The sequence below is a fragment of the Gymnoscopelus braueri genome, assembly GCF_963280865.1.
Source record: "Gymnoscopelus braueri genome assembly, chromosome: 12".
Lineage (NCBI taxonomy): Eukaryota > Metazoa > Chordata > Actinopteri > Myctophiformes > Myctophidae > Gymnoscopelus > Gymnoscopelus braueri.
In genome coordinates, this window is record NC_137614.1 from 18121397 (window position 1) to 18146362 (window position 24966).

Consider the following 24966-nt stretch of genomic DNA (forward strand, 5'->3'; position numbering starts at 1 on the left):
TCTTAAGTAAAGGTATCAATACTGCAATGTAGAAATACTCTGTTACAAGTAAAAGACCAGAATTCAAAATTTACCTGAGTAAAAGTATTGGTATCAAAATGTACTATTAAAGGTAGAAAGTACTCCTTATGTAGAATGTCCCATTTCACAAGTTTTCAGATGAAAAAAGCAGATGAAAATAGCAGATCTACATGCTCACAATGCTTAGCATTGTGAGCTTGTAGATCTGCTATTTTTTGTGTGTAAATTACACTTAAGTACAGTACTTGAGTAAATGTACTTAGTTACTTTACACCACTGCACACACCCTAGTGAGTGACCATCTGCTGTTCTTGGGCTTTTTTTTGTCATAGAGGCGGCATACTGTACCGCCTGCGAGGGGACATGCGTGGTGCGTGCAACTGTGCACTGACTGACTAGAATGCATTGTGAAAGTAGTTTAGCCTATAGCCAACATTCTGACTGCTACATCAATCATAATAACTATGTTTATTGTCTCCGCCAGGCCGAAAGGCATGGCGAGAGAGTATGTTTTGCCCCCTGGCCGTCCGTCCGTCCTTGTGTCTGTGACCAGCTAATCTCCGCCACTGTTGGCCCGGTTGCTGTGAAACTGCGCGCACACACTCCCTGGATGCCACGGCAGAACCTCTGCCCCACATTTTTCAGATCAACCTGTCATAGCACCACCATGAGGCCGACTTTTGCCAAACACATTTTTTTATATTACTCCTACAGATTTTGTCCAAAAAACACGCGAATCGGTACACAGTATCTCCACAGCTATGTAATCAACACTGATCTGTCCGATTTTCCATATTTCATCCTGATTGCCTAAGATTGGCTTCCAAAGTTTGCAGGATTGGTTCATTTTGAACAAAATGCCTCAAATCATGAACGCAGCATGCCATTTCCGTGACATTTTCCACGTAGATTCCCACTTGGCCCAAGAAGAAATGACACTTGAAAACTTTCAAATCAGCCTCATGGTGGCGCTATAACAGGCCGATTCACGTTTTTAGCTATAACTGCACCGATCTGCGTGAAACTTTGCACGCACACTCCCTAGAGGCCAAGGAAACACCTTTGCCCTGCATTTTTTACATATGCCTTTTAGAGCGCCACCAGGAGGCTGAGTTTTTTTTGCAAATCGGTACACAGTATCTCTTTAGTCATGTGATCAAGATGGATGTGTCCGATGTTTCCTATTCCATCCTACTTGGCTAACATTGGCTTCCAAAGTTTGCAGGATAGGTCAGTTTTTATCAAAATTCCTGAAATCATGAACGCGAAATTCCGTGAAATTTTGCACGCACATTCCCACTAGGCCGAGGAAGAAATGCCACTGTTACGCCCCGGCCTAGGGGAACCTTAAGGGCGCAACATAACAAGTGAGACCCCCTTCTTTCCAGCTCCGAAGGACCACCAGCAACAAGAGTTCGCAGCCTTTTTATGGGTTTTTATTAAAAGCCAGTTACTTCAGGGTGGGCATTACATCAAAACAATAAACAAACTAACTTAAAGGGCAAGACCACTTTGGTAGAGGTTTGGTTTGTGTAGTTACCTTGCCATGATGTAACTCCAAAGGTGGGCAAGAAGAAAAGAAAAAATTGCTCCATTGATTAGAAATTGATAATTCAAAATATGCTCTCCATTGACTTACATTGTATGGTAAAACAGCTCTCAAAGTCACTATTTTAGCATGTAAACGAACGCAAACAAAGTTGATTCAGACAATATAGATCACCACCAAACCCAGTACTGTTTTTTTTTTATATAAAAATGTCAACTTCCTGTTGATTTTACCATTTTTAATAAGTAGAAAACCTGGACTGGATCCGCGGATCCGGATCCAGATCTTCAAATAGTAAAATCAACAGGAAGTTGACATTTTTATTAAAAAAACAAACAGTACTGGGTTTGGTGATGCTCTATATTGTCTGAATCAGCTTTGTTTGTGTTCATTTATGTGCTAAAAGAGTGACTTGGAGAGCTGTCTCTCTGTTTTACCGTACAATGTAAGTCAATGAGGAGCATATTTTTGAGTTATCAATTTCTAATCAATGGAGCAATTATTTTTGATTTCTTGCCCACCTTTGGAGTTACATCATGGCAAGGTAACTACACAACCCAAACCTCTACCAAAGTGGTCTTACCCTTTAACATAAGAACCTGAAGAACCTGTAGAACGTAAGAACCTGAAGAACATTAGAACCTGAATAACATAATAACTACCCACCCCTACGAAACCCAAGGCTGTTAAAATGCAAAATCACTCCTAACAAACATGTCTATACTGTAGGGTGGCTGGCAGTCTTGCTGGAACTGGAGAGAGGAGAGCCCCCAGGAGCTGTGGAAAGCAGGCCTTTTAAACTTCCCTCTGCCAAGGCTGGAACCATTCAGCTCCCTGCAAAATTACTCACTCACACAATCAGCTAGACACACCTGCAGCCCATCACTCACAGACACACACCAACCACACAGAGGGCATATAATAGACAAACCTATACGAAGATTAAAACATAGTCATTACATACATTATGACTCAGGGTCAACACCTCCCCCCTTAAAGATCAAACATTTATCCCCTACAAAAATAATAATGTTTGATTCCACATATTACAGAAACAAATAAATCACAAACAGGCTTTCTTTAGCTCCTTCCTGTGTCCCCACCAAAAACCATCTCTCCTAATGTCCCCACTGAGACCTCCCTCTGTCTCCCCTGAGACTCCCTCCCTCCTAATGTCTCTACGAGACCTCACTCAAGTATCCCCTCTCTTAACATCTCCACTGACCTCACTTTCGAATAGCTTAAGTACTTGCATGAAAACCAAATTCACAAAAAAAAAACACTTATGTCCACAGAAAACTACAAAGTTTTTGAAACTACAGACCAAAAACAAAATGCATAGAAATTCACCATCTCCACATTTTTCTGGTTGACAGTCTCACACACAACAGTAGTCTTAATATTGAAGAATGTAATTTGTTTGCTCACAATTAAGCCGTTATGGGGATCATGCTGTGTCTTTGTGTGACCTGCCATCACTGCATAGCCACACTAGGGTAACAACTCACTCCAAGTGCAAGGCCCCCCATCTCCCACCTCCATTTCCCTGACCGTCAGCAAACATCACTTGATGTACTGAGAGGACTTTTGGGAGTGGATGCACCAAGCACTACAAGCAGGGCAGGCGACGTGCTCCACCTCAGCTTTTGACCCCTCCTCGGTTGTGAGTAAATGCAACCCCTCTCCCCCAGCTTCTTTATCATGAGCACTCTTAACTTTACCAATTTTCAATGCCACTTGCATATTAAAAATGTTCCAAATCAAAAATGTGTGTCACTACAAAGAAAATGATGTCAACCAGAAATATTGAGATAGTGAACTTACCAAAACAGGGGAGGGGATTAGTTTGGACGAGCCCCCAATCATGTTACGCCCCGGCCTAGGGGAACCTTAAGGGCGCAACATTAGTGAGACCCCCCTCTTTCCAGCTCCAAAGGACCACCAGCAACAAGAGTTCACAGCCTTTTTATGGGTTTTTATTAAAAGCCAGTTACTTCGGGGTGGGCATTACATCAAAACAATAAACAAACTAACTTAACATAAGAACCTGAAGAACCTGTAGAACATTAGAACCTGAAGAACATAAGAACTACCCACCCCTACGAAACCCAAGGCTGTTAAAATGCAAAATCACTCCTAACAAACATGTCTATACTGTAGGGTGGCTGGCAGTCTTGCTGGAACTGGAGCAAAATTACTCACTCACACAATCAGCTAGACACACCTGCAGCCCATCACTCACAGACACACACCAACCACACAGAAGGCATATAATAGACAAACCTATACGAAGATTAAAACATATAGTCATTACATACATTATGACCTCAGGGTCATAACAGCCACCCTTTTCACATTGGCCTGTTATAGCGCCACCAGCAGGTCTAAATTGGCAAACCACATTTTTGGAACAAAATGCCTCAAATCATGAATGCAGTGTCCGATTGCCGTGCAAGGCCTAAGAAGAAATGGCACCCTTTTCACATTGTTTTTTTTGTGTCAGCATGTTGACACTGGAAAATGTGTTTAATGTGTCTGAATAATCCCGTAAGGGATGAGCTGTGAAAGGCAGCCAGACACGAAAATAAATCATTCATTCACACACACAATAATGTTCATAGATATTTTTAAGCATTAATGACAAGCAGGTGCGTAAATGCAGCCTAACACGGACCAGTCGAAATTTACAGAAGGGGGTCCCTGGAGGAAAATAGGGGAGGGTCATGCCTTTCTAATTTTAGTCCAAGGGAGGGTCAGCTAATTTAACTTTGAATCCAAGGGAGGGTCATGCAATTTTGAATTGATAAAATAGTCGGTCTTCCTCATTTTTGTCTGACAGTCAGAGGCGCGTGGAGAATCATTTGCATTGCTCCATGTCCCATTTAAGGCCATAAAAGGCAACCGGAAACTGACGGAATACATCAACACTCTTCAAAAGGGACAGATCTACAAGCTGACAAAGCTTCTTTTTTTTTTAAGTATTGGCATCAAAATATACTTAAGTACTAAAAGTAAAAGTAGCCTTGCGCTGATCTACAAATTGAAGATCAGCGCAAGCGAGTCCCTCACACGATTAAACGTTTATAAAGTAAATAGCCGACTCTCACGTGTAATGAAGAGAATACGAATTTTGTTTACAGTTCAACCTCACGACCAAAGGCTAATAAAACTTGGAATAGATATTGTTACGGGGAAAAAGAGATGCAACATAAAGTGGGAGTGAAACCCGTTTTTATTTAGAACTTAATATATATTTACATTAAAGACGGGGTGCCGTGATTTTCAGTGATTTTCCCCCCCCCTAAAACATAATCATCAGGTATTATGGTTATACTAGGAGGAAGATTTTTTTCAAAAAAGTGTACAGAAAGTGTTAAAATTATGTTTTATGTGGACACGCCTCCAGTTCATTAAGTATACCTGGTTCTCACCTTAGCACCTCCTCCACCACCTTAGCACCACCCACCTGTCCTAGTCCCTCCTCCTCCTCATGCCCACACCTGCTGTGTTATTGCGAACGCGGAAGGGCGCCTCCGACCAAGTGGAGCTTACTATGTAACCCTGCTCGGGTTGTGTGTGTGTCTGTCTGTCTGTCTGTGTGTCTGTGTTCATGCTCTCATTGGCTCATGCCCCCATGTGACTCACATGCGTGCACTGCCTGTAAGCAGCCACCCGAGTGCGCCAGAGTGCAGGAATTTAGACAATGCTCTGATTACAATGCACAACACACACACACACACACACACACACACACACACACACACACACACACACACACACACACACACACACACACACACACACACACACACACACACACACAATATTTTTAGAGCTGCGTTCGCTTCCAGCGTTCGCGCGTCTTACTTGTGATAATGAGGGGGAGGGCATGTTTTTACTATGTCACTAAAGCGCTGTTTTTCTATTGGCACGTTTGACCCTCAAGGTTTCAGCCTCCAGGAAGAAACTCAAAGTAGTCAGAGAAGACATAAAACACCATAAAAACACCACCGGTCGCTTAACAAAGTTCTATCAACTTCATAGACACATGAAAAACAGAAAAAGTGCAAAACCATGGCACCACCTCTTTAACTTAAATAGGCTTTAACGCGTGTGTGCGGGCAGGGGTGATGTCCACCAGGTAAAATGCTGCCTAGTAGTCCATGGGCCCAGGCCAGAATTTTCACTAATCAGGGACACTCAAGGTGGCAAACTCTAGTTTGGTATTTTGAAAAGGTCTATATATCTAGATAATATTTCAAATTGAAAGCCCTTCCCAAGTAGTAGCTTAGCCCCAGTTATCAGCCTTCAATGACACCAACCATAGTTCCAAAGAATTAAAAAAATCTCTAACTTTTTTTGAATAGAACATAGAGGGAAAAAAAACAGAAGTACTGAAAACTGGAAATACTCCAGTAAAGTAAAAAATACCTCAAAATTTTACTTAAGTACAGCACTTGAGTAAATGTACTTAGTTACTTTCCACCACTGTTGAAAAGAACCTATCAATTACGTGGACAATATTGCCACTTTGCCATCTGTATGCTGTTGTGCTTGCCAGTGTTGCCAAATCGTGTGAAAGGAACAAGCAACCAGGTCTATGAAAACATGGCCACATGAGCACTTCAAACCTATTTAAAAATAGCCGATCTACAAGCTCACAACCGCAATCATCAGTAGCGGATATTTGAAAATAGACGATCTACAAGCTCACAATGTGTCGTGATGCGACGCGTTGTGAGCTTGTAGATCTGCTATTTACCAAAAAAGAAAACAAAAAAACACTTTTTAAACATTTAACAACACAAATCTTGTATGGGGGGGGGGGGGCGACCGGGCGAGGGGGGAATATTTGTATATATATTTATGGGGGTCCTTGCCATGAAAATGTTTGAGAACCACTGGTTTCAACAGCATTAGGAAACAAGCAATAAGGAATAAGCAACTACACTTTAGAAACGCAACCTGCAACTACCAATATTTTCAAGCAACTACACAGAAAAACAAGCCCAAAGTCGCTTATAATAAGCGGACATGGCAACACTGGTGCTTGCCTGCCAGAGGGGGCTGACGCTGGAAGAAAAGCCAGACACATGACTCCACCATGATTCAGACTTAGGTCTAGAGAGTCCTCTAGTGGTTAGTAGAGAGACTACAAGAGGTTATTAAAAAGATTATTGCAAGTTATTTTGAATAAATGAATAAATAATTGTAGTAATTTAGATTAACTTTGAACGTGAATTTGAAATCTACATTACTTTAATTAATTAATTTAACTGTGTATACAAATGATCCTTATTCTTATTTAGTCTTGTTTATCGTGGAGTATATCAGTTTAGTTAAGACTATTATTATGGGGAATTCAGTCATAGTCGATAACACTGTCGGTTATTAACTACACTTAAACTTCACTTATCCATAGCTGGTAAGCCCATACAACAGCTGGACACTGCTAAATTGCTGGGCATTGTCCTTGACAGTCAACTGTGGACTGAGCATTCTGTATAGTAGTGTGTATATCTGTCTGTCTCATATGTCATCATGATTTGTGTGCATGGGGTTCTCATCTTAAACAAGCTCAGTGCTTAATGAGTCTTCCAGTTTAGTAGACCTTGTATTGTGAATTTGTACTTCCATGTACTGTTATTCTCATGTCTTACTAAATAAAAGTACATCAATCAATCAATCAATCAATCAATCAATCAATCAATCAATACTTGGGTAGAGGTATTGCAGTCACGAGAAAGTGCATCTGATGTACATTCTGACATCCTGGGTCAAGTTTGTAAATCATTAATATTGCGTCACTTATTGTTGAACGGTATGGTCATCTACATCTAAAACAAATCTTGCTAAATTACAGTTTGCACAAAACAGGGCTTCTAGACTTGTTCTGGGTTGTTCTATTAGAACTAGTATTGGCTCTCATGGATTTCCTCAAGCATGGCCACATTCTTCTGTTGTGTTATTAACTCAAAGATGCCCTTGTTTTTGTTTGACCAGATAGATTATTGTGATGATACACATACTCACAATACAAGATATGCTGTTAATGGTTATATCGTTGTACCTAGCTAGAAGAAAAACTCAATGAAAAAAGCAGAAATGTAAAGAGCCATATTTATTGGAATAATTTACCACTTGACATTCGTCTAATAAAAAATAAATCAGCCTTTAAGAAAAGGTGCAGAGGTATTTATTGGAATGCAGATGACATAGTTGAAGGAATAACTTTAGGCTAAATTAATTTGTATAAGTTATTTCGTACAAGTGTTTATGTTTTAATCTTTTTTATATTGATATTGATGTAGCTGTGATGTGAATTAATGCTATTTAATCTGTTTTTATATTGCTATTGATGTAACTGTAATGTGAATTAATGCAATTTAATGTTGTAGTTTAAAAAATAAAGTGATTCGTAATATGTTTTGATTGCCATGGCATCAGCTAATGGGGATCCTTTTCAAATATACAAATAAACAAAGCCCCAAACACAATAAAAAAGAGTGGATGTATACACAATCTATTCGTAAAAGTCTCTCTCATATTCCCCCTAAATTACCTAATTATGTTTGATGAGTTTGGATGAAGTTTTAGATTTGTCTAAGAGCAACATTCATCACGAAATAATTATACATATTACACATTATATACAATATCTCAATGAATCACAGCTGACTCCACCCATTGGTGCTCTGATGAAAGAAAGAAAGAAAGAAAGAAAGAAAGAAAGAAAGAAAGAAAGAAAGAGAGAGAGAAAGAAAGAAAGAAAGAAAGAAAGAAAGAAAGAAAGAAAGAAAGAAAGAAAGAAAGAAAGAAAGAAAGAAAGAAAGAAAGAAAGAAAAGTGCATATGAATAGGGGGTTGTTTCATCCTGGCAATTGCCAAGGCGCCGAGGCAGAACTGCCAGTCAAAGCGAAAACTGGCCAATAACAGCGCGTCCTCGCCAGAGTAGCCTACAGACGTTGGCTGCCATGTTATATTTGTGTCCAAAGTAGCCACTGATACACAAACTGAATAGTGCTGCTTTAATGAAATAACGAATGGGTGAATTAATTTATGAATTAATGCATCTCAAAGAACGTTGAAAGAACTCCAGTAGTAGCCTAGTAGCAGCCTATCCTTCCATTGTAAGGACTACAAACATCCAGATGGGTGCAGTATAGAGTTGCAAAACTTGCAGATCAATCTGTCCTAGGCGCATTAATACGTTGGAATCTCATATGGCACCGGAGGTCAAAGTCATATCTTTTGGTTAAAACATGTATTTTTTTGGTACAATGTTAAAGCTCTATATTCTTATTATAGTAATTCTTGCTATAGAGTGTTTGTTCAGTAACAGCGGTTTCGCCATCTCTCCTGCTCTTTAGTCTTTAGTAAACATAAAATACATTTTCAGATGGGTTGCCATATTCAGCCAATCAGGAAAGAGTTACACATTTATCAGCTTAATTTTGTGTTCCAGTTACAAATGTGTTTGTATCATCACTTCGATTTTCACGTGTTTATCCTCTATCCTGTTTGAGTTCTCTCTACTGATTGGCTGAAATTGGTATCCTGACCTGAAAATGTATTTTCTGTTTACTAAAGAGCTGGGGAGACAGGGAGATCCCTGTTACTGCACAAACGCTATATTCTATAGCAATGATTACGGAATATATAGTTATTTAACACTTATTTGAACAAAAAACATCATAGCTAATGCACCTTTAAGTGGAGGTGCATTTATGTGCTGACAAATCTCACAGTCCCAAACAGGATTCTATTCTCCCCAAACATGAAACTAAAGGTTACATAGGCCTACTCAGTGATTTGTGTGCCAGTTTGGTGGAACCACCATCATTAGTATGGAAAACATAAACATATGTTTTACAGACTGGAGTCTTTACATTTTAGACATATTGGATGAACTTCAAATAATAATGCCCCCCCCCCCCCCCAACTGGATATAACATTTATGGAAAGTAGGCTCATTATTTCTGACATTTGTATATGCTCTGATCATGTCTTTAATCAATTTGGAGCTTTTCAGAAACACAAAGAATAAGACAAGCAAAACAAACATCTGAGAACTGTTGTTTGCAGGTGGCTTGAGATAAAACTCAAGTGTGTTGACATGCAAATTGCAACTCAAAACACCCAGCTGGCTTATGGCCAATATTGGTATGTTTGTCATTGACTTTTTTCAGTGTCTGAAAAGTCAATTTACATTTTCCCTCACTTAATTACATCTAAACAGACTTCTGCCAGCTTTCACACGATATTCACCAATGTTGAATTAATTACACTATCATCATTAGAATTGTCTTATTTGCAGCCTCCACTCAATGCAGCCTCCACTCAATGGCCAGTTCATTCTTGTAAAAGAGACCCACGTCTCAATGATTTTAGTGGTTAAATGATGATGATAACAACAATAATAATAATAATAAGGCAATAATTGTTTTCATACTTTCTCCTGCCTTCATATTGGAATTATGCTGAATTGGCTGCAGGATTAGTTTCCCTGGCATTTAAGCACTTGCCAAGCAAAAATCATCTGTCTTCAATCAATCAATAAAAGTATTTATAATGTATAAGCAATCTCACAGAAAATGTTTCAACAAAAAGAGACAAGACAATAAAAAGACAATAACAAATGACCTAAATAAATAAACAGTACAGAACAAAAGCCTTCTATAGGAGTAAGAAACCAGGGTAACAGGCATCATCTTGAGACACCCTCAGAGGTTAATATAACAAAAAACAAGTTTCACCCACTGTAGAACACACAAACACACCACTTCCAAATAATATATACCTTACTTATAAATAAATAATATAATGAGAAAACCAGACCACAAGGAGTTCTCAAAAATCTAACCTGAATACTTTATAGCTACATTAAAGGGGTCTGTCTGTACATATAGCATATGCTTCAGCAGTGGTGGAAAGTAACTAAGTACATTTACTTAAGTACTGTACTCAAGTTCAATTTTGAGGTATTTGTACTTTACTTGAGTATTTCCAATTTCCAATACAAACACTACATCTCAGAGGCAAATATTGTACTTGTACTCCACTACATTTACTTGAACATTTTAGTTACTAGTTACTTTTCAGATATAAACTATGATATAATGAAACATACAGTAACCACTTTAGCCCTATTTTATACCTAGTCTATTTGAAAATAGCCTATCTACAAGCTCACAACGCGTCGCATCGCGACGCGTTGTGAGCTTGTAGATCTGCTATTTTCAAATATTTAGTACTTTTACTTTTGGTACTGTAAGTACATTTTGATGCCAATACTTTTGTACTTTTATTCAAGTAAATTTTGAATTCTGGACTTTTACTTGTAACAGAGTATTTTTATATTGCAGTATTGGTACTTTTACCTAAGTAAAGAATTTGGGTACTTTTTCCACCACTGTACTTCAGGAACCAGCAGGTAACACTCTCAAAACATTCTAGCAGCTCAATCATGGCAGGCCACTCAGTAGCATGCCACACGGACCTTCCGTCAGATCACTGGATCCCATAAATAACCGTGTTGGTCTCCTTTTAAAACGTAAGTTAATCTCTCAATACTGTAGGTTTATACCTTTTCTATCATACATGTATACTGTTAACTAACTTCATCTGTAGCATTATACAGGTTTGAACTTGCATGACTGTTTCATGTCTGTCTCCACTCCTTCCTCTCCACATTGGCTGAACTGCAGCATGATAAGTGAGACTTTTTTTTAGCTCTCCCAAAACTCATAGTCATATTCATGGCCTAGCCTATGTCCCAGGACTGGTGGAAAAGGTTAGAACTGAAAAGCACAAAATAAAAATAAAAGCAAACAAAATAGACAGGCAATAAAGCAGCAAATGTTCAGGTTTAGAAGCCTAAAGGCCTAAAGATTATTTTGTTGATGAATAGGCCAAACTGTTGGTTGGTGGTATCTTACTGACGGAAACAATCAAATGTCAGTGTGCATTGTTGTCATGACAAAATATCTGTTTCTATTGCCCCAAATCGCCGTAATCTCAGTAAAGTACAAATCTGCTCCTGTCTACCATATGAAGTAAGGCTATAGTATCAATTGATTTAAAAAGAAAACATGTCTTCTGTCCTATTGATTAAAATGTAAACATTGGCTGTAGACAGTTGCCATGCTGCCACCTGGAGAGTGCCATGGTGCTCAGGTTGTATCTTAAAAGCATATCAGTCTATGAGAGGTTGGAGGCTCAAATGTCTCTATAAATAGATCACAATTGATTTATATATCAAGCTTTTCAACTAAACCAGGGTTGGTCTAGAAATGAAAAGCACATTGCGTAAGGGAGAATGATTCAACTAGAAGTAGGTAGTTTCTGAAGAAAAAAAAAACTTGATTTGCTGGTATAACAAAACTCCATACAAAGTGTCAAGACACATGCCTCTGAATGCCTCTATGCACCAAAATCTGTCCCAAGATATTCAGAAAGGGGTGTTTTGGTACAGTTATATGCACTGGTAACAGACAGCAGATTTATGCTGTCTGTAAATATAAGCTGTGTAAGCATTTTAGCCCCCCCTTCGTTTTGTGGCAGGCAAGTGTTCCAGATTTTAAGTGCCTGAGCATTTTACCATTGCAGTTCTTATAGCCTACTATTTGCCCCCCATGGGAAAAGTGATGGTGCTGTCAGATATCTCTATTGAATACAAAATTGTAATAATGATTTATCATTGTGTGGTGGAAATGTATTTTTCACCACACATAATTAATAATAATAATTAATAATTAAATTCCCACCATAAAAATATGATGTATTATCATTATTATTATTATTATTATTATTATTATTATTATTATTATTATTATTATCATCATTATTATTATTATTATTATTACTATTATACAACATGTATAAGGACGATTTAAGATGTCTCAGGAAAATCCAATTAAATATTGAAATTGGGAACTATAGTTAAGTGGATTTGATTTCATTCTCTCTCTCCCCCCCCCCCCCCCCCCTCTCTCTCTCTCTCTCTCTCTCTCTCTCTTTGTGGTGCATGGATTTGTCTTCAACGTGCTCCGGCTGGCATTGGAAGTAGTTCCGGTGGTTTGGGTTTAGCAGGCGGACGGACGGGGTAGCGATCAGACCGGGGATCCTATCCTTGTTGTCGAGCCGAGCGCAGAGAGCGAATAGCGGGTCAAGTCTGCTCATCATGACAGTCAAATGACCACTGGGCACCGGTCAATCTCACGCCTGTAGAGCACGGTGCATGCGACCGAGTGACAGCGGCTCAACCTCCCCAGTTAAGCTTTGTCTTCGAGGGACATTTATATAGGCTTCTGGAACCGCTGTTTCTGTGAGAAGAAGGAGGAGAAAAAAAAGAAAAAAAGAAAAAAATTGAGCCGGCACATAAACACCTTCCCGGGGTAAGTAAGTATAGTCTCTTATTGCTGAATGACAGTGGTCAGAGCTCCAGATTGAAAAAACACGTCTCTCAGGGAGAGAGAACATTAGGTTAAAAGCTTGGGGTTGAGTTGAGTTAATGACAGGCCATGTCAAATTCCCTGCCTGTCATAGTATATGCATTATAGTCAGCGTGTGTAGTGTTGTATTTCCAATATATCTATGACATATGTCAACTTCCATGACTTTGTATTCATAGTCGTGTGGGTCACATTCAGTCAGGGGGGCTATCTAGCGATAGGCTGTTTGATAAAATGATACGTATGGAGATGCGAAAATTGAACTCACGAAATATGCGTGTACGAATAGCACACCCGCTAAAAAGCACTTTTTAAATGTGATTATAAACGGTCGATGTCGTATTAAACAAAACAAAACATAAAAAAATGGCCAAAGAGGGAATGTGTCCATCATCAACTGCCTTGTGTCCTCGTTGTTAGCAATGTCATTGTATTCTATTCTATCAGGTGGAGATGAGGCTACTGTAGCCTACAATATGTGGAATGATGACTCAGTAACAAAGTTTTCTAAAATCATAAGAACAGCTGGATATCCTTCTTGCTCATTTAAAGTAGATTTCAATGACATTCGGGGAAAGGAATTATCTCTTGAATTGATGTGCTATGGGAGATTTACATAATTTACAACATCAATTACTGCATACATAGGTATGATGTACACTACAGTATTAGCAGCCTACCTATGTGATTTACTCATGACATCAAGTTTAATCTGAGTTGTGTGTTGTTTTGTGGAATGAATAGTCACTCTTGAAAGGATTGTGTTCAATTTTAAATATAACATTACCCTACTTTCAAAAGAGTTTAGCAGAGGCAAAGCTTTGGGTAAACTGTAACCTGACACATTTGCCCTTGAATATACCTTTTTCCTAAATGTCTATTTTCATTTTAAGTTGTTTGTCATTGAAATTTGAGGTTGGCAATGGGGCAATCACTGAACAATTAGCACCCAAATATGCTGGGAATAAGTTGGGAATGGGATATAGTCACATTGGGTTATGAGTTGCATTGAGTACCCAAATATGGTCTCCTTCTGCCTAGGGTCAGCTCAGTGGCCTTGGAATTAGAGCGTTCGCTGTGAGAGATTGGGAAGTCGAGGTTCGATTCCCCGGCCGGGTCATGCCAAGCCAAAGACTATAAAATTGGGACCCAATGCCTCCCTGCTTGGCACTCAGCATCAAGGGTTGGATTGGGGGTAAGTCCCTGTGACATACTAGTGTCATGTCCAGGGGGTGTTGTACTTGTACATCATGGCTGGGAAGTGTACTTGGACATCAAGCCGCCTCACTCTATAGAAACAGGAGATTGGCTCCTGGTCTATGGGCCACATGGCTCAGCAAGGCTGGCTTGCTTACTCTGCTTAAGGACCAACAGCCGTAAGACTTATATCACACACTGAAGAAAACTTAAAGGCCTACTGCTCTATATTACACCTACTGTACTACAGCCTCTATATGATATACCTCTATATGATATACTGTACTATGATATGATATAGGTGTGTGTACAGGGATGATTAAAAGGACTATAACAATGTGTCCTCATAGTACTGCGTCATCGGCCAATACAGAACAATTACATTTCCATTGAAACAGAACAATGGGAAGAAGAATGCAGAAAAGGAGAGTGAGGTAGGAGAAGTAAAGAAAGAGAGTGAGAGAAAATGTGGGAGAGAGGACCCTGCTTCTGATTTGGATGCGCCTCTAATTCTTATCAAGATGAGAGCTGTCTGAACAGATTTCTCTCATCATTATTTGCACTGAGATTTACGTGCGCTCTTAAATGGTGTTGATTGAGGCTAATTTGGCTTTTTAATTGCAGAACAGCTGCCACACTCACTGGTGATTGCCATTGTAGATGCTCTCAATAGATCACTCATAGACCCCTAAATGCCTCATTAAAATATGTTATGCAGAATCACATAAACGTGCAGAGGAGAAAACCTCGTAATGTGTTCTGATTTCTGTTTTATCATTGGAAAGGTCGTTGTAATTATCGTCAATGTCAGCAAAAGTAGTACTAAGAAATGAGTATAGTACTAACTTTTTAAGAGTGGAATTAGCTATTTGTGGGTATAGTGTTTGAATTTCAATGGGTTTCTTTGATAAACAAGAATACCATATGTCAATGTATGAATCAATCATGGTTTTCCTAATTTCATGATGTCTGGCTGCACACATTATTTATTATTTTACAATCTATTGTTTTCCTTTTTGTACGGAATCATTTTGATTACTTTAGTATTACAGCGTTCAACCACGTACTTGCATCTCATTGTTTGCCAAGAACTATTTGCCAACTAATTAAAGCACAATGGATGTCACACCGTGGACTTGTCACACATCATGATAAATATATATTAAAAAAGGGTTGCTCCCCAAGACACGCAGGCATCTCCTGCATAAGCAACTAATAAAGTGCACTGTTACACCATCCTACAGTGTATATGCATTTCAACTTTCAAGAGGTGTATGAATGGAGGGATGATTATGGTACATATACATCATTGCATCTATGCTAAGTTTATTTTATAGAACATAACACCAACTTTATTTTAATAACTATGTAAAGATGAATTAAAATAAAGTTACAAAGGCTGAATTTGATGAGTATTTTGAGTCATTCATCCATTCATTTACTGATACTAGCCACTCTCAGTGCTACTGTAGCCTTTTTCCCATGGAACACACACTACAGTCATTGGGGGTTAAATTGTTGACTTCCTTCAAATCAAATATAAATGTATTTTCTCTAACTAGTATGAAACACCTGGGTGTGAATGTTGCATTGTCCCTGAAAGCTTGATTAAATAGATTACCTCCAAGTTAAAGTGATCATTACCAGGCATACCAGCAACGGTGAATTCTCCCCATTCTGCTTGACACAGTAACTAACAACATAACATCAACTGAAGATATCTGATGAGGCTGTTCCACTATGTACTGTATAGGTTATAGCTGCTATACCCCTGAGGAACTTCCTCCAGCACCAGATAGGGAAGGATATTCATTTGAAGATGCAATAAATTGATATGCGTGCAAAACAGCAGCCTCTCTCTCTCCCTCTCTCTCTCTCTCTCTCTCTCTATCTCTCTCTCTCTCTCTCTCTCTCTCTCTCTCTCTCTCTCTCTCTCTCCCCCTCTCCCCTTCCTCCCGCCCCTCCCTCTTCTCTTTTTCTCTTTCTCTCTCCTTTTTTCAAATGTATCTAATCTTTCCTCTGAGAGTGCTCCCAGGAGCTGTGGTGATTCTATGGCCAATCAAAAACTACAAATAATCTGAATTCAAATTCAGTAATATTAGAAACTCCTTTCATCTTGTCACGCATCAGCTTTGATACATCCATAAAAGCATTTCTCTGATTTGAAAGAGAAAGATGCAAGAGATTAGATTGGGTGATGATCAGTCCTTAATTGCCTATCTTTTGGAAACACTTTCATACACTTGCACATGCTTGCAGAGCCAAACCAAAATAAGTTTTAGTCTTATGTACCTGTACACAAGATGTAACAATAAAGTACAACCTTGAACCTTGAGTGCAAAGCTTGCTATTGTGAATCTAGTGTAAACCATGTCTTACATGAACAGAGAGTGTAGTTGCCCTCCACTGGTTATGTTTTAATGAGTAACAATTGTAAGCCAATTTGCATGTAAAACAATGTAATTATAAACAACCATCAAAAAGCTGTAATACTTCTAAAAAATGTAAATGACTCCCCATTATAAAGCGCAACAAAACCTAATCCGTGCCTCCAAGCCAGTGCGTCTAGGATTGGGGGACTTATTTCTATTATTAATGCTATTCACAAGCCAAACTTTTAGGTTGGTGCAGTTGGGCGCTTTAATCTATTTTTGTTGTAAATTAATGAATTTTTAAAGAGGAGTAGTCCTTACTGAATAGGGCTGAATGTGGGAATGTAGTTTGAGTCGTGGTGACGCAGTGCTATAGCCCCCCTGTACTGTGCTAAGCATGAGTTCACAAACAGCATCCCAACTCTCTCCTGGGACATTTCGTTGGGGGAGCATGCTGAAATGCTGCACTCCTATGTTTTATTTATGACAAAATATGCCTTTTTAACTTTGCTGTTGTCAGAATCTCGAATTGTGATAGCTTTTTCCTAGTCGGCGGTGGTAAGTCTACTGGGTCGCTAACTCGCTCTACCTTGGCAGATGTTTTCAGGTGTTGTGTTCTGTGAGGGCTTTACTGAGTTAGATATTTATTCTGGCCCTTTAGGGATGCAGTGGAGCCTACTGATTCTTTTTCAAGGTTTCCTTCAATCAGCTTTGCTTTTAGTCCTGAGAAAAACTGTTGGAATCAATAGATTCTATTTCAATTGAGATACCAGTGAAGGTTGTACACTTAAATGAATAAAACAACCTCTTTCTCTTAAAATGAATATGAACATTCAGGGAATGGGTGTGTGAGTATATCTTTTTATTCCGTCCTTAATTGACTTGGTTGACATGGAAGTTACCACTCCTGCTCAGAAGCAACTTACTGCATGTAAATTCTGAGCAGTCAAGGACATATGATTTAAAAATATCTGTTTCCTATTTTTCTCATTCTTTTAGTTTACCTGACCATGAAGAAGGACCACTAACCCAATATTCAAGAATCAAGGTAAAAAAATAATAAAACTCACTTGAATGATTCGTTAACTATCATCTGCGCTGCTTCAGTTCTCCTCCAAGAATAAGCAGACAGCATCAAATGATAATTACTTAACCCAACACCATTGACAGGCGACCAAGCAGCTGTCATAAGGGCAGCTGATTTGCCTCAATATCTTATAATTGAACCTTTTCACTGGCAAGTTTTCTGGCACTGAAGCAGAAAGTAATTAAGACGTCGGATTTGGCTTTTCGGACCCTTTTTCTCCCTTTGAATGGCCTACACTTTTAGACATGATGGTGCTCAGCACGCCTACAGACTTTCTTTTGACACATTAGCCTTCGACAAGGCAGTCAGTCCTTCCCTCCCAGAACCCCCCCCCCCATCTCATTACAAACCTCAGACACTCTGTTCACACACTCTGGGTGGGTATTTTAATAACAATAATAATAACTCTATTTACTAGAAAGGGGTGCTCCGCAGAGCACATATCTCCACCAGGCTGGGTTGCCTAGCCAGGGCTGTTCAAGTCATGGGTCACAGCTGTCAGGAGGACCCAAGGAAGCTGTGGGGGAAAATAGTGTTGATGATACAGTGCAACCTTTTGTGTTTTTGTTTCTATAGAGTACATCTCTCTACTATAATATAGTCTATGTTGGTCCCCCCCAAACAATTGCATACATTGTAACACATTTACACAGCATTACTTGGATTAATAACTGTAATATTATTACTGTTTTGCACACCTTGCAATGTTTTGTGAATCTGAAAGTACAACTATTATGTCATGCCCAGAACAGGGATGCTACGGTTCAAGTGGTTAAGTTCTCTTAAGCGCCATTCACACTGAGCACAATAACTATAGCTATAACGATAATTATCTGAGCATCCACACTGCTGTACGATACGTTCTGTAAACAGAACAGAAACAGAACTCTGCGCAGTCCAGCTGTGTCAGAGCCCACACAGAGAGGGGGAAGAGAGAGAAATCTCTGAGTGCTGAAAGACGCATGCAATAGTATATATGGATAAATCTGATGCTGATTATTAATTATAAGGAGGTGAGACAGTTGTACCCTACCTGAAGTAATGACAGTTAGTCTACCAGCTAGCTTTAGCTTCATAATAGTCTCCTCATCATCTACATTAATAACAAAACTTACAGAGGGTGAGTGACAGATTGCATCCCAGATGTCTGATGGATGTCAATGCTTCTGTAGTAATAATATTGTGCTGAAAGTGATTCAAACGATATCGTCCACGACTATTAAATGGTTGTATAGTTGACAAAGTGTTTCAGTTTAATCTGTCATCAGGCTTATCATTCATTATATTTGTGCAACATAAACTCTTAAACATTTCAGCAACCAAATATAAAAAATGTAATAGCAAGTGCCATTCATTTGAGGATTTTCAGTTGTCCTTTCTGTATTTTCTAACATAGAAATATTATAAAAGATGAACATTTAAATAAAATGTAATTATTGCAGTATAGTGGTATAATGTTGTAAAATAAAATTCAGGAAAAAAGTGTGCTCAAGAAGTGACCAGATGTGATCTGCAAATACATGTACACACAGACACACACCCACACACATCCAGTGGCCCATCCAAATTCAGCCCAACCCCCCCCAGGCATAAACATAGGGGAAACACAGTAGAATAATCTGTCTTAAAGTCATACCGTAAGGGCAAGGATGGTAAATCAGTGAATGATATCAGCACAGAGATCACAGATATGATGCCTTTAATTTTGTCAGTAAAAAACAAGATAAAAACGACATTCTTCACTTGAAGACTTACACACATTAAAATTGACCACGGAATTAAGAGACGGTCGACTGTGTTAAATACAGATCTAGGACTGCTTATTGGCGTGAATTAGATCAGAAAAATGCTTAGTTCTTTGCATTTTGTCATTTTCCTCTGAAAATATTTTGATGTCGCTTTCTTTTGGTTCTCCCCGCTCCTTCTCCACAAACTCCCAACCTCTCAACCACCACCACCCATTTCCACCCACTCCTCCTCTCCATTCAAAGTTCTCTATTAAAATGCAGAACTGTAAAGCCTCTCTCAGCCTAAAAGCCTGCTAGCAGCGGGGGGCTGTTAGCTGTTAGCGATGCATTCAGCTGGGTGAGTGCATCACAGCTACAAAGTCTAATGGGTGAATACATTCAATCACACACAACCCCGCTACCCCCCTCCCAACTCCTTTAAAGGGACAATGTGCCCAGGTGTCTGCATTTAATGCTGAACCCTGCTTGTAAAAAACCCAATAAACAAAGTTTAAAAAAAAAAAAAAAGGGACAATGTGCCCAAGTTGTGAAAGAAGCTGCGTCCTCAATGCCAGGGAGGAAAGTAACGTATTCACACTCTATGGAGGAGAATGATTTATATAGTTCATAAAATGCCCAAATCCTTGCTTTTCATTTTTTTTTGCTCTTCATTTTGGCTAATGCTTGTCATCTCTTCTGGATGTGCCAACTAATAGACACTAATAACTTAAGTTTAAAATCACAAAAGTTTCATCCTCATTAATTCTTTGCCTTGACATTTCACAATTTCCCCTTTTAATGGATTTTAAAGTCCCTGTCCACATGTCCCTGCCTGGTGTGGTTTAAATCCTTCTAAAAATAACATCCCTGTTCAATAAATGTACATGTCTAAGTATTTTTCTCCCCCTCAAAACGTCCCTAAAGGAGCTTAACACTACCTTTTCCTTTGCTCTATCTTTGACCTAATTTAGTATTCCTTATCCTATGAATATGTATATGTTTGATCCGCCAGAATATGTAAAATGTGGGTAATCCAGTGACTATCCAGTATCCACAGAGAACATCCGAACAGAAACATAACGGCACAATGAAAACAAACAATCCATTCACTTCCTCATTGACAGCACCCACGAGACTGTCGCGTTAGGTGGGAGTGCTCGTTTTGTATCACTAAACATCATCGCATACGTCCTCACTCCTCATTGACCAATGCATATCGCGCCCCGTCCGATTTGCGTGCCCTGTGTCAAACTTAGATTGAGTGCATGTCTCTGAAGGCCCGATTTTTGTCGTAAAAACTATTTTAAAGGAGCACTTTGCCAATTTTATGCCTTATCTTCATATAATTGGTCCTCTCTAATGCTCATTATTGTAAGATGGTACTATTTATTTTACTCTTTGTCTCATTGGTGGGCTGTGGACAGTTCAGAAACAGAAACCTACCTACCAATGACAGCCTTTTGCCTCCTGGAAAGTCAGCATGCTGAAATAGAAGCAATTTACATAAAAAAAAAAAAGAGGAAGTTTTAAATGGTGTTTGAGATAACCAAACCCGCCTACTGATGTCATTGGTAGGCAGGTTTCTGAACTGTCCACAGCCCTCCTCTGCTAGTAGACAGAAATGGTGCCCTCTTGAGTATTAGTGAGGACCATATGAAGATAGGTTGAAAATGGTGAAGTGGTCCTTTAATGCTTTGGAGATGTGCAGAGTGTAATTACCACTTTCATGGGTAAATCTTCATATGCTCATGTAAAAATGGTAAAAAAAAAAATTTACAAGGTCTGTGCCAGTGACATCATCGTTAGGCAGTTTTTTTTTTCTTCATTTTTTCAAACAAGATTTTTATTTTATTCTATTAGCTTGGATTCCCCATCGATGATGTCACTGGTAGGCGGTAAGACTTTGACAGAGGCCAGTTTGGAATTGCAGCCTCCTGAAGGTGTCTCTTTAGGGCAGTTTTGATAGTGAGTAGGGTTTTACACTCCTTTACTCCTTTTGGTGGGGCATTCCATTGGTAGGGCATTCCATTGTATTTGCTGTGATTGTGTTGACTATTGTTACATGGGCACTCATGCACTGCATTACAAAAAAGCCCTGCTACAAGGAGATTAACTGTCAATGACCTTTTTTAGCATCATGTTGAAATTATTCCCTCAAGGTTATTAGTCTACAAGTGTCGCTGGTTATGTATTTATATATATGTAAAGGTAAAGGATACACTTTCTTTCATCGTGGTAAATTGGACCACTTGAGCCCATTGTTTGTTGTCTTCTTGAATAGATCAAAACACACTTGAAATTGCCTCCTTTCCAAAATAACAGGCGACCTGTTATGTCCGTTATTTAATTTGACCTCCCAAATGATAACCAGATTTTGTAAAAGAAAAAAAACGAAAGAAAAAATGTTGGTCCTACAATTACGTGATTAAAAACACATTATTGTACTTTTCAAGTGCAATAGAGGAGGTGGTACACATAAACTGATAATGATTTCATTAAGAAGCTCTTATGGGCAGTGTCACAGTGCAGTCGTGCCCTATAGAAACTAAAGAGGAACATTGCAAGCTCACAATCCACACAGTTGCTTCCAATAAGTAACATCAAGCCGGCTTAGAGGTGCCTGTGTGATGCCAGTGTGGTATGTTTCTTTTTTTAACACATTAACTGCCAAGACCGTAGTCCTACGGGCCGTTAAATCCAACTGTTAAGTGCCGAGACCGTAGCCCTACGGGCTGCGGTCTTTTCGCGCATGCGCGGTCCGGGTGCACTTTCGGATTTTTTTTGATCCACTTCCGTTTCCGGTTTGATGACAGGAAATAGAATTATTTGGGATCCGGTTTTCACGATCACGCCCGCCCTCGTTCTACAGACGAAACTGAAACTCAATTCTCTTCCTGTAGTTTTTTCTCCTCGCATTTCACTGTTTAACGTAATCCGCTCTAACTCAAACATGGATGCCCCGTTTGACACGTGGTTTTCACTGGGAGATACAGGGAGATCGCGCGGATGTAAACAGACTGTGTAGCGCTCAATCTTAAGGATTTTAACAAGATCTATGGCGACATGAAAAAAACAAAAAAACAACAAAAACACCTTGGCACTGGTGAGTACATTATGAGATTAGCCCTTGGCAGTGGATGTGTTAAGAGTAATCTTATTTTAATGGTGTATCTATATGAATGACTGTGTGCCCAAACATTTAAATTGTGTTTGAATTTGTTTTGTAAAACATGTGTGTAATTTGGTAGAAGACTCATGGTTAGCTTCAGGTGAGTTCATTGATTCCTAATTGTCCGGGGGTCTTTGAAATGAAAAAGGTTGAGAATCACCGGACTAGGTAGTGGGTTTGCATTGCTGGCCGCCACAGCAGGGACCCCATCATATCCCCCAGAAGCCGAGTCACGCCCCCTTTCTGTCTCCCTTTTATTACTCATAATTCCAAATGCTCCTCGCCAGGCTAGCAGCACCCCGCCATGCAGTCGTGCAGCCGGCCCACGCTTCCAAACTTCCCGACAAACAACAGCCGAGGCAGCACAGCAGGTCGGGGCTTGTGGCAGTCTGATTTGCAGCTTGAGCCTCCTTTTTAATGAGGGTAGAATAAGTACTTGTTGTAGTGTCCCCCCCCTCTCCCCCCCCCCCCCCCCCCCCCCCACACACACACACACACACACACACACACACACACACACACACACACACACACACACACACACACACACACACACACACACACACACACACACACACACACACACACACACACACACACACACACCAGTACAGCTACATTCCCCTCAGCAAAGAAATTGTTTACTAATTAAGATGGCTTCCCAGGATTTGGGTGGGGGTGGAGGATGGGATAGTAGACAGGGATGGCGCTGTGTAGAAGGTCTTACCGGTCCGGTCCGGTCCGGTCCGGTCCGGTCCGGGCCTCCCCTCCCCTCTCCTCTCCTCTCCTCTCCTCTCCTCTCCTCTCCTCTCCTCTGTCCCCAAACCTTGGCTTTGTTTAGTTTTATGAGTGCGTACTAAACATTTGTTTTCCTTTTTCCTACTTTTAATTAAGCAAGGATTTTGCAGGCGCAGTGTATTTCCCTGGTTCTTCTTTCTTTCCCTTCCTCCTGGTGTATTGGGCTCTCCAGGGGGATGGTTGCAAAACGAAACAGAAGGGTTTGTGTTGTGTTACTACTGGTAGGCACGCTCATTGAAGTTCTTCCGGCTAGATGATATACTACAGTGAACCTGAATGGAAAATGCGTGGGCCTGTAGGTTCTTTGTTGTTCAAGGACATTGGAAGCTTATTGTATACAGGATGAGATGAAGGTTTAGATGTACTGTAGATTCCTGTATCCCTTGAATGAACTCACGAAGCTGTGTCGGTTAAAGCTTTGCTGTTTGTTTCTGTGGCTAAGTCCTTTTTTTTGGAGGTTAAGGTAAGGTAAGATCTGCCTCTGTCCCCCAAATGCAAAACACATTTCTAACATCTAGATAAGCAATATTTCTGTGTTATAAAACGGAGCGTTAGTCTGAATGTGACATCTTGACTCCGATGATGAGTCAGCGTTCCATGGCATTCTGACTTCTGGGTCGTAATTCTTGAGCCCTGATGGAAGCACAGAGCGATTGGCAAGCCAATTTTCTTACATTTATTAAAAGATCTCCTTTCTCTTTCCCTGAGTCATCCTTAAGGTATTTTCTACCCGAAGCCCCCCAACCAAACCCCACTCACACAGGGTGCATTCTGATCTCAGACTCACTCTCAAAATAGCCAATAAATTAAAATGTTGAGGCTCCCTTGAGTGCTTCCATTGTGTGCGTCTGTCTCAGTCCAGGACTGGGAGTGGGGGGGGGCAAGGCATCGAACTGACAGGAGAGTGAGGCACGCCGATGCTCAGATAACAGGAGCAGGTTGGGTGCTGGTGGAGGTGGGGGGTGGAGGTGGAGGTGGGGGCGGTGATACAGTGGGAAGAAAAGGGGGGTGAGCCTCCTTTCAGCCTCCGCTGGAGGGTTGGAATTTCTCCCGAACTGCCCCCCACACACCCCATTTGGCAGGCACTTGTGAAAACAATTCTCCAGCTTTTAGTCACTCTGCAGATTCAATTGCCATTTCCACTTTGGAGGGAAGGAGAGTGACGGGGAGTGGGGATCCGTACAGACAGAACTGAGCACAGAGTGAGAGAGAGGGAGAAAGTGAAGACTTTTAACTGGGTTGGACAGATGCCGAGGCCAGCCGAGCGGCTGGGCAATATTAATATCTTATGAAGGCTTTCTGGCAAAGACGAGCTCACCGTCTTGCGCGGCTGTGTGTTTGTGTGATTTCAGTGTCGGCACTCACTGGTTCTTAAACGGGAGACGTGCTAACATGCACCAGACAAGGATTCCACCTTTCACCTCAGTGAGTTCCACGGATGCTTGGGCCAGAAGAAAGATGGAATGCAACGGAAATGGTAAGAGACTTCATCAACAGTACTGTGTCATCAACAAACTAAGCCTGTCTCATATATTGATTATTTGTGGTATTACAGGTGCCATTTCCAGAGTCATGTTATCTAATAAACATGCCA

The 24966-nt window shown here is 40.1% G+C and overlaps 1 protein-coding gene across 3 annotated transcripts in view; it reads left to right on the top strand.

Annotated features, from left to right (window-relative positions):
- Positions 1-12671: 12671 nt before the first annotated feature.
- LOC308096344 (forkhead box protein J3-like) overlaps positions 12672-24966 on the top strand; it is a 70345-nt gene continuing 58050 nt past the window's right edge. The window contains exons 1-3 of one of the 3 annotated variants that reach the window (XM_080443758.1): positions 12672-12965; positions 17591-17639; positions 24725-24849. The gene's annotated coding sequence lies outside the window, so the exon portion shown is untranslated. Of the gene's footprint in view, positions 12970-17590; positions 17640-24724; positions 24850-24966 lie in introns of all 3 variants that reach the window. The other 2 variants (XM_080443760.1, XM_080443759.1) reach the window with 2 other exon arrangements.